A 17,142-nucleotide genomic window follows, 5' to 3' on the forward strand; every position below is an offset into this window, starting at 1 on the left:
AAGCGGGCATTTGTAGCCATCAAGTTAATGTGAGCTTGCATGTTAAGATTCTTATCCAGTTTGACCCCAAGTGATACTGTCGAGTCAACCAGCGTTGGGGTGCAATTCAGGGCGGTGATCATTTTGGTCCATTCCTTTATTTCTTGAGAGTTATTGGGGGGGAGGGATTAAGAGAAATTCAGTTTTTTGAGAATTTAACTTCAGGAAGTCGTTAGCCATTGTACAGTTTTTTCTAGAGCTAGATTCATTAACTTTATCTCTTTAATGGAGGTGATTTTGATGTAAAGTTGGGTGTCGTCCACGTAAATGTGGTAGGAGATGCTTGCCTGCTGTAGAAGATCAGTGAGTTGTTCAACATATAAATTGAATAGAGTGTGAGACAAGGTAGAGCCTTGAGGTACTCCTAGTAGGTTAGGTGAGGATAGAGAAAGGATCTTGTTGGTCATGAATGATTGTGTTCTGTTTTCCCGAAAGGATTTGAACCATAGAAGGACTGTGCCAGAGCAGCCCATCCTGTCTTCTAATCTTCTTAGCAGTTTGTCGTGGTTGACCGTATCGAAGGCTGCTGAGAGGTCAAGCAAGACTAGCAGGCATGTCTCATTGCGATCAGGAGCTGAGAGGACGTTGTCTACTATATGTAGGATGGCTGTTTGCCGATTGGTGTATGTTCAATACATTGAAATTTGTAATGTGTAAGTTCAGTTGTTGTTGAATACATTTTTTCCAAGACCTCTGCTAGCATTGGGATGTTAGTTATTGGTCGGAAGTTGTTGGGGTCGTAGTTGCTACCTGTCGATTTTTTAGGATAGGAGTAACTTGACCAGATTTTAGACAGTCCGGGATATGACCTTGTGAGAGCGAAGCATTTATGATCTTGGTCCAGAGAGGGGCTATGATATGATAGATGTGGGGTAGGGACTTTGTTGGGACAGGGTTATTGAAGTGGTTGTTGAGTTTAGTAGTTGTTTGAATTTTGGTGATATCATCGATATTATAACATTTGAAGTTGGACCAGTGAGAATTGTTTTTGGGAAAAGATCGCTTATTTAGTATCAAGTTAGTAGCTAGACTGAGCTTAGGGGTAGCTAAGTTGGCCGCAGCCATATTGAGTTCAGGTTGGAGGGAATTCGTTTTTGCTGTGAAGAAAGAGGAAAATGTGTCACTACTTAGTTGTGAGGTTGATGTTAAGAGTCAAGATTTGGCCAGTTTGTTCGATTGTTGATTCAGAATTTCGAAGAGTTTTTTAGGTCTATTTTTAGCATTCTCTAGTTCTGATTTGAAGAAGTCTTTTTTTGATCTTAGAATACTTTTATTGCATGATTTTCTTGCTTTTCGGAGTAGTTTCAGCTGGGGGGGGAGGGGTGAAGCCTCAATTTCCGTTCAGTAGATCTGAGTTTGCGTCTCTCCTCATTCAGGGATTCACTGAACCATGGGTTTTTATCCTTGTCAGGTATTCTTTCGAGTTTTGGCGGTGCGGCCTGGTCGAAAATTTTGGACATAGTGGAGTTATAGTGATCATTGAGGGCAGTGACGTCTCCTTTGTTGTTGGGGGGGATAAGAGCATTCTCACATTGTGAGGCTAGCTTGATCCAGTTGATGTTCTTAGGGTCTTAAGTTTAATTTGTTGTGGGAGGATTTTCTTGTTACAAGAGGGGATTTGGAAGGTGATAATGTGATGGTCTGACCAGTCACATGGGGTAATCGAGATCGAATCAATAGCATTTCGTTTGGAGATGAGCCAGTCTAGCATGGCACCTTTAGAGTGCGTGGGCTCTGAAATAGCTTGGACCAGGGAGTGGTATGCAAGGAAGGTTTTAAGGACGTTGAACTGCTTATCCAGTTTGTTCTCTCAGTGGAGATTGAAATCACCCAGGAAAATGTAATTCGAGCGAGGGGACGAGTTTGCCGTGATGATTTCTATAAGTTGTTCTGTGAACTTTATGTTTTGACCAGGAGGATGGTAGAATATATGTAATTGAGGGGGTGGTTGCTAGATGAATTCACAGAGATTCCAAGGTATTCACAGAAGTCCAGGGGTTCCGAGTGAAATTTTAAGATGGTGAGGTCAGAACGATATATGCAGGCTAAGCCTCCGCCTATTTTGTGAGGTCTGTCTAGTCTAATGATGTTGAAGTCTGGGGGGACCAGGAGGTCAAGGCATGGATAGGATGATTCCTTGAGCCATGTTTCCGTGAGGATGATTATGTCCATATTCATGCTAAGAATGAGGTCGGCAATGTCAGAAGCATGTTTGGGGACTGAACAGCAATTTAGTAGAAGGCATGAAATCTGGTTTGGGGGATTCTTTGGACTAGGCTCCTGGTTATCTTGAATTGGTGTTATAGAGTGAAGATTATTCCCGTTTATTTCTCTATGGATAGGATTTGAGGATCTGCAAGGGTTGATGGATACTAGGTGGATAGCGTATTCCTCTTTGTCTAAGATATGGTCGGCAGGAGATTCGTACAGCCGTAACAGAGATTGCAATTCCTGGTCCGTAATGGAATTGGAGAGATTGCGTGTGCGCAAGTATCGATTGTCTAGAGGCAGGGGGGTAGTGTTTGTCACATTTTCAGCTGTCTTTAGCGAGTTTTGGAGATACTTAAGTTTAGTAAGCGCTTTTTCTGCAAGTTGTAGTATGGTTTTGATTTCCAGGATAACATTTTAAGGGTTTGTAGAAGTGCTGTGAGAGAGTCTTGCTCCATCTGTTGATGCTGTGTGGAGGACAGGAAATGGGGTGTCAATGGAGTAGTTTTAAAGTTGTTTCTCATTGTAGTTCTAGTTGAGGAAGATAATGAAGTGCCAACTAATGCTGGCAAGTATATCTTCAATTATTGTAATATCACGAATCTAATACTTAAAATCAGGTGATATGATGGGTGCAGAGGAAAAAAGCAGTTATCAAAAAGAAAAAAGCAACAGTATTATACATTGGGTACAAAAAAGACCTGCACTTCAGAGGTGTAAATAATTGGGTAATTGAATGAAGAGAGTGGAAGCCCCACTCAGGCAACAATCACAATCGTTGTCAGAGTGAACCACAAAGGTCACTAAACAACCCTGTGGTTAACCCTCTAGTAGCTTGGCACAAAGCAGTCAGGCTTACCTCAGAGGCAATGTTTAAAGTATTTATGAGGCACACAAACAGTTAAGTGAAAACACCACACAAGAAAAATCCCAGAGCGACAAAAATCTGATCAGAAGCCACAAATATATTTAATTTTAAAGAGTTTAGTGGAAATAGCACCTGGAAGCAAAAAGCAGCACTCACGATCATCTGGCATGCTAGATGAGGGGAGATCCCAAAGTTCAGGCATATCTCTTTGGAGCTTGGGTTGGATGCAGGGACCAGGTTAGTCTCACCGAAAAATACCTTCTAAGTGCAGAGCGCATTGTTATGTTCGCATGAGAGAAGGGCCGCAAGGAGAAGACTGAGAGTCGCAGACGGTCGTCACTGTAGCACAAAGAGCAGGTCAGGCATTTCAGACACTCATCGCTGTGGTGCAAAGAGCAGGTCAAGCGTAGCAGACGCCTGCTGCTGTAGATACACATTAGGGATTATCACAGGCTTTTGTTGCTACAGCGTGAAGTGAGAGTCTCAGGTACCAATTGTCGCTGGCCATCATTGTCGATACAAACAGTGAGTCTCAACAGAGCTTCGCTTTAGTGGTTGTCACAGGTGGATGAGTCATAGCACAAACAGGCCCACTTGCAGTCAGGAGGAGCCCAAACCAGAGTATTTTCACCTTTTCTCCAGGAAGAGTACACTCTGATGCCAGCCAATGGCCCAGGACCTAGGAATGCACCTCCTGGGGATCAGGGGCCCACTTCAGCAGAGGTCAACAGCACATAGGGAAATCCAGTTTCGGGTCCAAGAAGATCCAGTAGCAGCAAGTCAGCTGGAAGTTGCAGGGAGGCCTCTGAATATTGCTTTGTTCATGTAGCTCACATAGGAGGTCAGCCGACTGACCCTTGGGGTCACTCTGGTTCGACTGGGATGCAGGCTGAATCTTCCTTCTCATACAACAAGGCAGTCCTTCAGGTAGCAGGGCAGTCCTCTGGCTGCAGTGCAGCCCATTTTCTGTAACTTCCACAGGTCTAGAAGTGTTCTGAAGAGGCGCTCTGTAGGTCTAATATTTATACATGGTGCTAGACTTTGTGTTGTGGGACTCCCTGTCCTTCTTCTACATATGTTTCTGTAAAGTTTTTACCCTTCAACTGTCAAGGCACCAAACTGTCTGGGGGTGACAAAAGTCAGGGCAGGCCTGGCATCAGTTTCCTTTGTATGTGCAGGATGCAAAGTCCTTTGAAGTTTAAATGGGGTTGAGTACAGCCCCTCCCCAGTCATCCTGCCAGAATGGCTCTTCCTGCCCACACCTATGCCTCCTTTGTGCTACTGTCTGGAAGCAATACACAAAGCCCAACAGCAGAGTCATTTGCAGTCGTGAATCAGGACACTGACAAGAGGCACAAAGGTTTGGAATGAGAAAATGGCAACTTAGTAAAAGAACAAAGAAGGGGGTCAGGCCCAACAGACAGGACACAGGTAGGCTGTTTATAAATGCAAAAAACACGAAAAAATCTGATGTCCTACTTACTTTGAAAAACAGCAACCACACTATGGGCCAGATGTAGGTAGGCAATTTGTTTGAAATTGTTTGTATCTGGACCAAAGGTAGACACACATACCAATCTATCCTATGGTGTTTTTGCTTTTTTTTCCAACAATGTCTCAAAATCGAAACAACCACAATTCTCAGAAGTCTAGACTAAAATTAGCGCTAAACAGGAAGTTCGGCTACTCGAATACTTTCGGGTTCATGAGATGCGCCTTGACCTTACCAGCGAGCTACCAATAAAGAATAGTAAACTTGCGCTTAAACAAACGTTTTAACCAGAGGTCAGTGATATGACCATTTCCGTTGCCAGCATATGAGTCAGTGCGGGAAGCTTGAGGAGAAAGTTCCATCATAAAAAATACACCAGGCTTTGGTCTGGTGTATCTTTACATTGTTCTTACATACATTTTTTTGTATCTGTAATGCAGCAGTGTTCATATTATACCTTATCAAGGTAAAATGAAAACACCTGTACTGTTGCTTAAAATAATATTTGTTAGTTGTGGTGGTTGTGGGTGTTGCGCTGTGGTGCCTGTGGCTGTACATTCAATAGTGTGTGTATGTTGTTTGTGTGCTATACTATATGTAACAAAAGTGGCATATTACATTACCTACATATATTTTTGAATCAAACACAACATATATGTGTAGTGACACATTGATAAGTAGTTCTTACCAGTCTCCACTCCATCAGGGACTTTCAGGAATCTGCTTCTAGGACAATGCCAGCACATCTGGGAAATCAAAAAAGGCTTGGCGCAGACCCCTCTGGCCTGTTGGTGAAGGAGTACTGTTAGCCAGCAGAGGAGTCCGCCGTACTGATGGAGGTGCACCGCTTACGCAGCGGCAAACAGTCTGTTAATGTGGACGGCAGTTCAACCAGTCCACATCTAAATCCGGCTGGTGGGACTTCGTCAGCTCGATGGAGTACTTGTAACTGCTGCCATGGAGGGGCAAAAAGAGTCCCGCTAAGATCTCAATCAGGCCTTTTATCCCCAATTAGCGTGTGCATGTGTTGCATTTGTATTCAGTTAAAGCCTATATTTTTTTACATACTAATATTCTCTGGAGAAGTTGCTTTTAGTCCTCATGCACAAAAAACTAGGTATTTCATATGAAAAAGAAAGAAAAATCTTTATGGAGGTTTTGCAACTCCATTTGAGCTCTTTGAAAGTTTCTAGTGGAAATTCTGATTGCTGCCATTGCTAAGAAACATGTGGGCCACAACGAAGACTCCTTTGTGTCTCTGAAGCTAAAGTAAACAGGCAAAATGCCATCACTTAGTGAAGTTAGCCAATGGCTTAAGTGGGCCGACTGACTCTTCCATGCCATATACTGCGGTGGGTGGAAGAAAAATGTTATTAATGACTGTTGGGACATACTAGTCCATCGCATGACAACTGAAGGGTTTCCCTGAAATAAGTGCCCCCATTGTGGAGATATCTAGATCCTTGATAATGGTTTTTGGTCATGGGCGAACATGGATCATGTGTATGCATCATAATTCAGGCCTGTCTAGAACTAGAAGTACCTAAAACGCAACCTTTGTGCACTAAAAGTCTACTGCTTCACTGGGAGTTAAGTAGCACATGCATGGTGGTGGCAGCATACTGTTTTTGAGCTAATTATGATCAGTAGATTGGCCAGACCTTTTTTACCTGTGAAACAGGAGTGGGGCATACTAGACAACTTGTGTTTCGCTGCTGTGTGCTTAACGTACTCTTGGCGTGAATTAGGATGAATGTAGTGTCTGCATGGGCTAGCTGAAATGTATGGGTGATTCTGAAAGAGGTCTCTAGTCAAAGCGACATGGACTCACTTCAGGAAGGAGATGGTGCAGATACAAAAATTATAAAGAATAGGGCTGTGGGGCTTTATTGCCTTTTGTTGAACATAAATCAGTTAGGCTGACTTTCAGGTGTGATTCTCTAGTGACTCTTATGACCTGTGTTTTGGAGCTATGAAGTTTGGAGACACTCCTGCTGTGATACACTGCTTTCTGAAGGAAGGATAAGACAGGAGAGGCAACTTCAAAGTGGGCAACCACCATAACACAAACTTCAAAGATTCAGACACTAAATTACATGTATGCATGGATGTCATTTAGCGAACCCTGGCATGCCCCTTGGGACCCCTGGCACTGCCTTTTTGACGCCTAACGTCAGCAGTGGAAAAGTCAGTTCCAGGAACAGAAGCTGCTCATCCTTATGGACGTCGGTGGGAACTTCACTGCCCTTGCTTCTGTCAATTTTTAATTATAATAATAGTGAATAATATACATTATTTGCTATTAGTTTAATAAAAAATGAAGTTCAAATAGCCGGAAGATAACTTTCCCTGACACCTAAGTTAGGTAAAAAAAAATGCTTTTAAATGTATGTATGTTGTGTGCGTGCTTGCAGTTTTGAGTGTGTTCATGTAAGAGAGAGCACGTGTGCGTGTGAATGTGTGTGTATGTTTAGACAGAGTGTGTGTGTATATGTATGTGTGTGTGTGCGTGTGTGTGTGTGTGTGTGAATGCATGTTTATGTGTAAGCATGTCTATGTATGAGTGAAAGTGAAGGTCAAGGGGCATGTGAAGTTACTTTCCTTACCTCAGGCATTTTAGTGAATTGACGTCCATTCATTTATATCTGGAAACAGATTATAAAAAGGGGAGCTGTAGCCTCCCAACTTTGCCAAACTGATGCTGCTCATAAGCGTGGAGAATCTCAGCACCACGTGTGCCCGTTGTGAGGGGACCTGACCCAGGAGAAACAAAACCACTCAGCCTGGAGCACCGGCTTCTTCCTCATTCGAGACCACTGTACCCTCAGCTGGAAAGAGCGAGGTCCAATGGATCTTGCCAAGTAAATCCTGGGAAGCAAAATGCGAGATTCTGGTCCGGCAGAATCAGCATGCTGATCAGGTTGGCTACCCATGTGTGTTGTGGTGACCACTGTATACCAGGTGTGGGCCATGCAGATGATTGGACCACTGCATCGACTGGGCCATTGACCTGTGTGCCTAGGGCGTGACCCCCTCATGCTAGGTAAGGGCTGCAGTGAAGAGTAAGGTTCTTCCTGCTGCCATGCTGTGGCGAGAGAAGGGCAATTTCTCTGTACAGCGCCATGAGATGAAGAGGGCTGTCACCTTATTTTCCTGTTGCAATCCCTTTATGCCAGGTGAGGGCCACAGTGAAGATTCAGATCTGTTACCCTGGTGCATTGCTGTAACAAGAAGAGGGCCATCACCCTGTGGAGTGCAGTGCCCTGAAGGGTATGCAATCCCATGGGCCACTGTGTACAACCTCAGTATGCCAGGAGAGGGACATGGTAAAGTGAGAGGGCCATGATCGTGACGCAGTGTGCATCAGTGAAAATGCAGGTTGTGACCAGCGGAGGCAGAGCAACAAGTCATCCACCCAGTCCAGGATTACCCAGGAGCTACAGCCTGTTTGGGAAAGTCTTACCACATGACCAGAGAAGTGCCATGGATGTCTGCCACCTCGCCTGCAGCTTCTCATCATCAGCTAACCGCAGGACACTCCAAACTACCACTCCACTAGAGTGGGTAAAACTGAATACCACGCAGACGGATCTTTCAGGGGAACTTGGTCTGACTGACAAGCTAAGGTACAGGGACACTTTGACTTTCTCAAAGCCATTTGGGAACTTCTAAGACTTTAGCTGACTTGCGGGGCCTAGCTTGGATGCCCTCTCATATGAATGGGAATTAACCATGGTCCTTAGAGCAGAAATTGGGACCCAAGAGCTGACCATTGATGCTAGTATGCCTTCCTTAAGTATACTGTGTATATTCTTTGGGGTGTACCATTTTGTACTTTGTGTTTGTAGATACATACTCCTTTTTACATAAAACAAGTATTTCACTGGACAATCATTTACTGGGGTAGCTGGATGTACCTAGAGTTGTGAGGCTGTGTTAACCCTAACCTTACCTCCTCCCGGAGAAGCTTTGGACTACTCTACCCTTGCTACTACTGAGATTCGAGTCCTGAAGGGATACTTGGCCCAATTGTTCAGAGCCCATTGTAGGCCAGGCCTCAGAATATAATCAGGAGTAAAAGTCATCAAACCCCCACCGCCGGACCCAGTAGTTTCTGCTCGCCCGGTGGCCCTCTGAAAAGGGTTCTCACAATGAAACAACACCAAATCAATGGATGAAGAGGGCTAGCTGAAAGCCTCTATATGTAAACATATTATATCTATACCTGTTATATAAGCTGTATAGCCTGCCTGTTTACTTCTCTTCACTTGACATGGGCAGAGCCACACATTTGTCCCTATACGCTGGTCATGCAGCAAAACATAAAAAAGCAGACATGAGGAAAAAAACTGAGAAATACAGAATGTGTTTTTGCTGTATCCTGTACCTTCTGGGAGATGAGTGAGACTCACAAGAGCAAAATCCCACCCTCTTTTCCTGCTGGCCATTATGCTTCACCTCATGTCTGACCCACTCTGTTCATTTTTATCTCAGCTTCTGCAGCTCCAGCCTTCTCCTACCATTCTCTTCTATCTGGCCACGTCTCACTCAGAGCTTTAGAAATATTCCCTTAGCCTTAGCCCTACTTTCCTCGTTAGCTTTACCATGTTGTGCCCCATCTCAAGCTTTCTACCCCAAGCTCCAGTCTTTTAGTAACCCCTGCATCTGCCTCTTCTTATGAGCTAGTGCCTTGCAATCTTTCAGCTTGTCCCCTGGGCAGTATTACAGAAGTGCACCAGGCTGCAAAGGGTGTTTGCGCCCACTTTGTGCACCCTCAGGGCACTTTGATAATAAAGAAGGGGTTGTAAATGCTTGTGTGGCTCCTTCTGTAATTCAGATAACGCTGGCACACATGTAGGGCCAGCACGATCATTAGAGTGAATTGGGGTGCAGCACTTACAATGTGCCTCCCAAAGGAAGCCCTCTGGAGTAATGAAAGGGTGTCCAATGGACCCCAGACATCCGACTGCAGGCGGGTGCAGTCACTCACTAGTCCCTCTAAAAAGTGTAGGTGGGTTGCTGCCTGCACAGAGAAACATGGAGCAGCTTTTAAACAGCTGCTCCGTATTTCTGTTGAATGTGCTGCCCACAGGATAGTATGAGTTTGTGGATTCCCTGAGGGCAGGGCATTCAACATACTAGGGTGCACGTTCCATGTGTTCACCCGGCACACCTGCTCAAAGGTGCGCCCTGGCGCAAACAGGAAAAGAGTGCCCTGTCTGTAATAGGGCCCCTGGTGTACCTAATTTTAAATCTGTCCCTGACTATTGTGGCAGACCCGGTAGACAGTCAAAATATCGAGTTGTTAATGTCGATGTACCATAATATCGAGTCCAAAATATCGATGGTAAGAAATTTCGAAAACAAAAATATCGTCGTAGAAAATATCGATTTATGTGTGTGTCAAAAATATCGAAGACATGAATTTCGAAATCAGTAATATCGATGCTGAAAATATCGATTGTCAAAAATATCGATATGTAAAAGTGATGTTTTAAAGTATGTTAAGTAATGATTTATTTAAATGTTGTTTATATATAAGATAATTTTTACATTTAATTTTATTATTTTTAGTTAGAAGTCTAGGAGCGGGATGTAGAGTTTATAGGGGATAAGGGTGGGTAGTGTATTAAAAAAGTATAGTGTAAATATGGAATAATAAATTTCGCATTTGAAGTAAATTTATAAATTTGCGAAATTTTAATCAAAATATGTATAAATGCGAAATTTTATATAAAATTATTGAATATTGTTAAATTATTTGTTCTTTGATTTTGGATATATATTATTAAAATGTGTAAATATATCTAAATATTTATTTTTTTACTAAATAATTGTATTTTAATGTTAGGAGCGGGATGTAGAGTTTATAGGGGATAAGGGTGGGTAGTGTTTTAAAAAAGTATAGTGAAATTGTAAAATTTTAAATTTCGCATTTCCTTTAGATTTCAAAATGTCGATATTTAAAAAATTTTTTGGGGAGTAGTCGAAATTTGATCGAAATTTAGGGAGTACATTAAACATTATGAATAATTTTTGTGTATGTACAAAAAAGAATTATAAATATTAAAATATTACATTACATTTTTTTAATATTTGTACTATAAATTTAGGAGCGGGATGTAGAGTTTATAGGGGATAAGGGTGGGTAGTGTTTGAAAAATATATAGGGTAATTATATAAATTAAATTTTCGCAATTTCATATAAATTTGCGAAATTTCTAAAATTGAAATTAATATTTCGATTTTTGCGAAATGATATCGATTTTATTCGAATATAGTACTTATTTTTTAAGTTTGCTGTTGTCTATGTACTAAAATATATTTGTAATTATACTATTTTCATATATTTTCTAAAAATATTTGTCTAATTATGTTATGAGTGGGATGTATATTTTCAAGGGGATAAGGGTGGGTAGTGTATAAACAAAGTATACTCTAATCATAGAAGTAAAAATTTCGTCTTGTATTTCATTTTAGTTTCGAATCGAAATTTTATATAAATATTATTTAAATACGAAATTATGAACACTATTAGGTTGTTGTTCTAAATTGAGGTATTTTGTGTATGTAGTAAAAAGATTCAAAAATATATAATGTAGTAGATATTAAATAAATAAATGTATCATAATTTTAGGAGTGGGATGTCGAGTTTATAGTAGATCAGGGTGGGTAGTTTTATCAAAGGTACTTTTTGTGCGTTTAGGGTCTGTTTTTTGTGTATGTGCGAAGGGGTATTTTAAGTGTTCAGGGTCAGTTTTTGGTTTGTGGGTAAAGGGGTATTTTTATGTGTTTGGGTCAGTTTTTAGTTTATGGGTAAAGGGGTATTTTTAGGTTTCAGGGTCAGTTTTTGGTTTGTGTGTAAAGGGGTATTTTTAGGTTTCAGGCTCAGTTTTTAGTTTGTGGGTAAAGGTGTTTTGTCAGGTTTCAGGGTCAGTTTTTAGTTTGTGGGTAAAGGGGTTTTGTGAGGTTTCAGAGTCAGTTTTCAGTTTGTGGGTAAAGGGGTATTTTTAGGTTTCTGGGTCAGTTTTTAGTTTGTGGGTAAAGGAGTTTTGTGAGGTTTCAGAGTCAGTTTTCAGTTTGTGGGTAAAGGGGTATTTTTAGGTTTCTGGGTCAGTTTTTAGTTTGTTGGTGAAGGGGTTTTGTCAGGTTTCAGGGTCAGTTTTTAGTTTGTGGGTAAAGGGGTATTTTTAGGTTTCAGGGTCAGTTTTTAGTTTGTTGGTGAAGGTGTTTTGTCAGGTTTCAGGGTCAGTTTTTAGTTTGTGGGTAAAGGGGTATTTTTAGGTTTCAGGGTCAGTTTTTAGTTTGTGGGTAAAGGTGTTTTGTAAGGTTTCAGGGTCAGTTTTTTGTTTGTGGGTAAAGGGGTTTTGTGAGGTTTCAGAGTCAGTTTTTAGTTTGTGGGTAAAGGGGTATTTTTAGGTTTCTGGGTCAGTTTTTAGTTTGTGGGTAAAGGAGTTTTGTGAGGTTTCAGAGTCAGTTTTCAGTTTGTGGTTAAAGGGGTATTTTTTGGTTTCTGGGTCAGTTTTTAGTTTGTTGGTGAAGGGGTTTTGTCTGGTTTCAGGGTCAGTTTTTAGTTTGTGGGTAAAGGGGTATTTTTAGGTTTCAGGGTCAGTTTTTAGTTTATTGGTGAAGGGGTTTTGTAAGGTTTCAGGGTCAGTTTTCAGTTTGTGGGTAAAGGGGTATTTTTAGGTTTCAGGGTCAGTTTTTAGTTTGTGGGTAAAGGTGTTTTGTAACGTTTCAGGGTCAGTTTTTAGTTTGTGGGTAAAGGGGTTTTGTGAGGTTTCAGAGTCAGTTTTCAGTTTGTGGGTAAAGGGGTATTTTTAGGTTTCTGGGTCAGTTTTTAGTTTGTGGGTAAAGGAGTTTTGTGAGGTTTCAGAGTCAGTTTTCAGTTTGTGGGTAAAGAGGTATTTTTAGGTTTCTGGGTCAGTTTTTAGTTTGTTGGTGAAGGGGTTTTGTCAGGTTTCAGGGTCAGTTTTTAGTTTGTGGGTGAAGGGGTATTTTTAGGTTTCAGGGTCAGTTTTTTATTATAGGGGTACAGGGAAAACATAAATTAAGAATCTATTTAAATTAAAATTATTATATTAAATTAAATTTAATGATATTACATTATTCATTTTTTTACATTTGATATTTTTATAGTAATTAATTATTATTTAATGTCCTGCATTTACTTAAATTAATTGTTAATTGGAGTTGGAAGAGTAAATTTAATATGTTCTGTGTCCTGCACTTACTCTAATTAAATGGTGATTGCATTTCGAATTGTAAATTAATCAAGGTTTTTGAGAAGCAATTACCTAAAGTAAATGGTTATTGGAGTCGGAATATTTAAAAATTTAATTATGTGTCTTTCAAATATTGATATTATATGTATATGGGTGTATGAATAATAATTTTTATAACTTCAGTGTATAGTATGTTATTTATTTACATGTGGTATATAGAAATAGATAGAACATTACAGTTATAATAAAATTGCAAAAATACATAAAAATGATTTTGTCATAGGTAATACAAAATAATGACACCAGTTTTCTTTCCTGTAAATTTTTTTATTCAACACTTGAAATATACGAACATATATACATTTTATTAAGCTGTCTTTGGTATACATATAAAGAAAAATGGAGGACAATGTCCTGTTAATAATCACATTTTACAGTAATTTTCTTGACAAGTACTTTTAATTTGTAGAGAAAAAATGGTTAGTTCACATAATGCAATGTATGATATTATACATACATAATACTATTATTGTTTCTTAATAAAACATCAACATGTGTAATGAAAAACATAAGTCACAAATTTTTAATACATATAGTGATATACTGATGATGATATTAACATATGAACACTTTTAAATTTATAATATAATATAAATATCCCAATTAGAACATGTACATCATCATCAATGATTATTTTAACATTACAATATTCTTATGTATGATTATTATTATTAATAAATACGTTTTAATAATAACAATTTTCACATATTAGTCATATTGTAAGCAATTAAATCTGATAAACAAATACAATATTACACATTTAGGTATATAATAATTTTAATAAATATTACATTAAATATTTTTATATTTTCATACTTAATGTAATAAATATTAAAAGTATGTAATATATAATTAATATACAGGCAAAAACATTTTCTATTCACAATATACTATACAATTTTTTTAACATTACACATAATTTCGAGCCATATATATAACAATAATCGACATTTATAGTAGTACTTTTCACAGTTACATATAATTTGGATCGTTTATTTTGTAACCACTCTTTGTCTTTTTGCGTTATTTTGGTAAAGGGAAAGTCGCGGTTGGAAGCAGGTTCACTTTTGAGTAGGTACGAATCTACTTTTATATTGTTAAAGTATTGTAAATTATAATTAAAGGTTATATTTTGTTATTTTGGGGTTGGTAATTAAAGTATGACTATTTACATATAATGGAGTGGAATCAATACGTATTTTCGGTCACGAATTTTTGAGCCATTTAAAATAGTTGGAGTTAATGAGTATGTGGTATAATTTAATTAAATTATAAATAAATAGGAATGTTATGTTTATATATTCTGGGATACTCGTTAGTGTTATGTCGGTGGGATTGTTTAGCTGTTTTTTTTTCTCGTATTTTGAAACAGCTATTTCCGTTTCCGATAATTTTTTTTTAAGGGAAAGGAAGTGTGTTTCAGTTGTTAGAACGGAGATGATTTACATTCTTCCTTTATATTTTGAGTTCGGTGAAATATTTATCACACTTTAAGATAACAGTCGTTATTTTAAATGGCATTTAAATAGTCGTTTAATTTGGATGATGGATAGTTTTTGCAGAGTTAAAGAAAACATAATTAATGATTTGTTGGATTAAGTCTTTGATATTTACACATTGTATTGTCGGTAAAGGATTATCTTTATGATGTTCTATTTAAAGGTAAGTTAGAAATTTATGTTATTTTATTTGGATGGAAGCAGTTTTTAAAAACAAATATTGTGATATAATAATTTATTTATTTAGTCTTTTTAGAATAGTGTTAAAAAATAAATTAGACTAAATAAATATTTTTTTATTATATTAAAATATGTGTTTTTTACCATTAAGGATATTGTTTGATCTCTATCAATTAATTTAGTTATAGCAATTAGTTCAATGTTTTGGCTATCATTTTTAAATATTCCAGTCCTCTTGTTGTAGGATATAGTTGGACTTGCTGTTGAAGATATAAATACATTTGAGCAGTTTGTCTAGAGAGTTTTGGTTTCAGTTGTATGACTGATTGCTGCATACGTAGTTCCTGAAAGCTTTGCTCTTTTTGTATAGCTGAGACTAGCTTGTGTAATGTGGGTGTTGTACGTCCAGTAGAAGAGAGGAAGGCATTGTGCCAACCTTCAACAGCATAGTTCGTTTTTGCTTCTTGGTTGAGTGTTGGTAGATAGACATTCCACCAGGGAATTGCAAATTTTGGCTGGCGTCTGTGGCCTGACCTATGTAGTCTTCCTACCCAGTTGTCCTCAAAGTAATCTAAAAGTGGGGCGAGTCTTTGCTCATTTTGGGTGTAGAAAGGACTTTCAATTAACAAATTGTAATGTTCGGCCACATCAGTTACTGGTACATATGCCAGAGCAATGAGATGTTTGATCTGGTATGCAAAATTTATATTTGTTGCATACTCAACACTAAGGGCAGATTTTTGTAAATGTCTCCAGAGACATTGATTGAAATGAAAATAACATCCTTGAATGGATGTGTGTGGGTAAGTTTTCAAAATAGAATTAATCATAGCTTGCTCGAAGTCTATGATGATTTTCATTGGGAAGTAGTCAGAACTTTGTTCCTTTATTTTTTGCAAGATTTCTGAGTAAGTAGTGGCTTGTTTGTTTGGTAATAAACAATATATGAAGGGGATACAGGTATTATGATATTGCCCATGAATTGTGTATAACTGGTAGAAAGGTTTTGGGCATATAGAAAAAGTACCATCCATCATCCAAGTAGTACTTTCAGTTAATTTTTTTATATTGTTATTAGTTGCAAACATGATTATTCTTTTGTCCTTGCTATGATTATCATAAAATATAAATGGCTCGTCATTATGAGTAATTACAAGCTCTGGCGGAATTATGACTTCTTCAAAAGTTTTAGGAGTTGGTATATTGGGTCTACTTGCTTTTTTTGTTCTTGCTATTGTTCTTTTAATGGTAGCAATAGATGGTAGCTGACCTCTTGCTTCTTTGGGAACTTTAGGTAGTAATTCTTTCAGAATTACGTTGGTAGGTAGTTCTGATCTGGTACTTAATTCCTTGATATTTTCAAGAGTGGATCTCACTTCTATTTCCGAGATGTTTGGTGGGTGATTATGTTCAGTGGTATTTATAACACTAGTTTCCCTTGTTGTAGCACGGCCATAGCATTTATTGGAGTAATATTTTGTACACTTCCAATTCACTTTAAGGTCTTTTTGTTTCTCCTGAGTATAAATGTAGCCCATATAGCATAACAAAAATTTCCCTTTCTGAGATGTAATAAATCTTGCATCATCAGTCATTCTTGACTTCTGGTATCTAGAAAAGTTAATATACAAATATTAATACAATCTGAAATGTATAAAAGATTTTAAATAAAGATAGTATTCTTCTAGTAATTTACTTACCACCAGTAATGTTCTATTTATCGAAAGTAAATGCTTGTTCAGTTAGATGTTGTTCTTCTATTGCCACGGTCTGTTGAGAAATAATTAAGTATGTTATAGGAAAAGTTACAATTTTTTTCTTGGTAACTTTTGTTTTACGTTATAACGTCTCTAAAAATAGTTTTGTTTATTTGAATTTAAAAAGAGAAATTTCCAAGATTATACTAACAGATGCATAAAAAGAGTCATTTTTATTTCTAGTACATTCTATAGAGTTTATAAAGACTAGTTATGTTTTATTTATGAACTTACCAAGAGAATTATAGTAGTAGTAGAATGTTTGTTCTTTGATGTGAATTATCTGTTTTCTGTACCTTTGAGTTCTGTTTAGAGAGAAAGTTGATGAAAATTACTAATGCGTTTATATGTAATATAAATAATACACATTTGTTATAAAGCATTGTTACTTAATTGCTAAAAAGAACCGGGGATGATACATGTATTATGAGTAAAAGCATAAAAAAACATATTTAAGAACATGAAGATTATACTAACAGATGCATAACAAGAGGCATTTTATTTCTAGTACATTCCATAGAGTTTATAAAGACTAGTTATGTTTTATTTATGATCTTACCAAGAGAATTATAGTAGTAGCAGAATGTTTGTTCTTTGATGTGAATTATCTCTTTTCTGTACCTTTGAGTTCTGTTTAGAGAGAAAGTTGATGAAAATTACTAATGCGTTTATATGTTATATAAATAATACACATTTGTTATAAAGCATTGTTACTTAATTGCTAAAAAGAAACGAGGATGACACATGTATTATGAGTAAAAGCACATTAAAACATATTTAAGAACAGGAAGAAAATATTTTTTACACAGCATTG

Source organism: Lissotriton vulgaris, chromosome 8 (assembly GCF_964263255.1).
Source record: "Lissotriton vulgaris chromosome 8, aLisVul1.2, whole genome shotgun sequence".
Taxonomy (NCBI): domain Eukaryota; kingdom Metazoa; phylum Chordata; class Amphibia; order Caudata; family Salamandridae; genus Lissotriton; species Lissotriton vulgaris.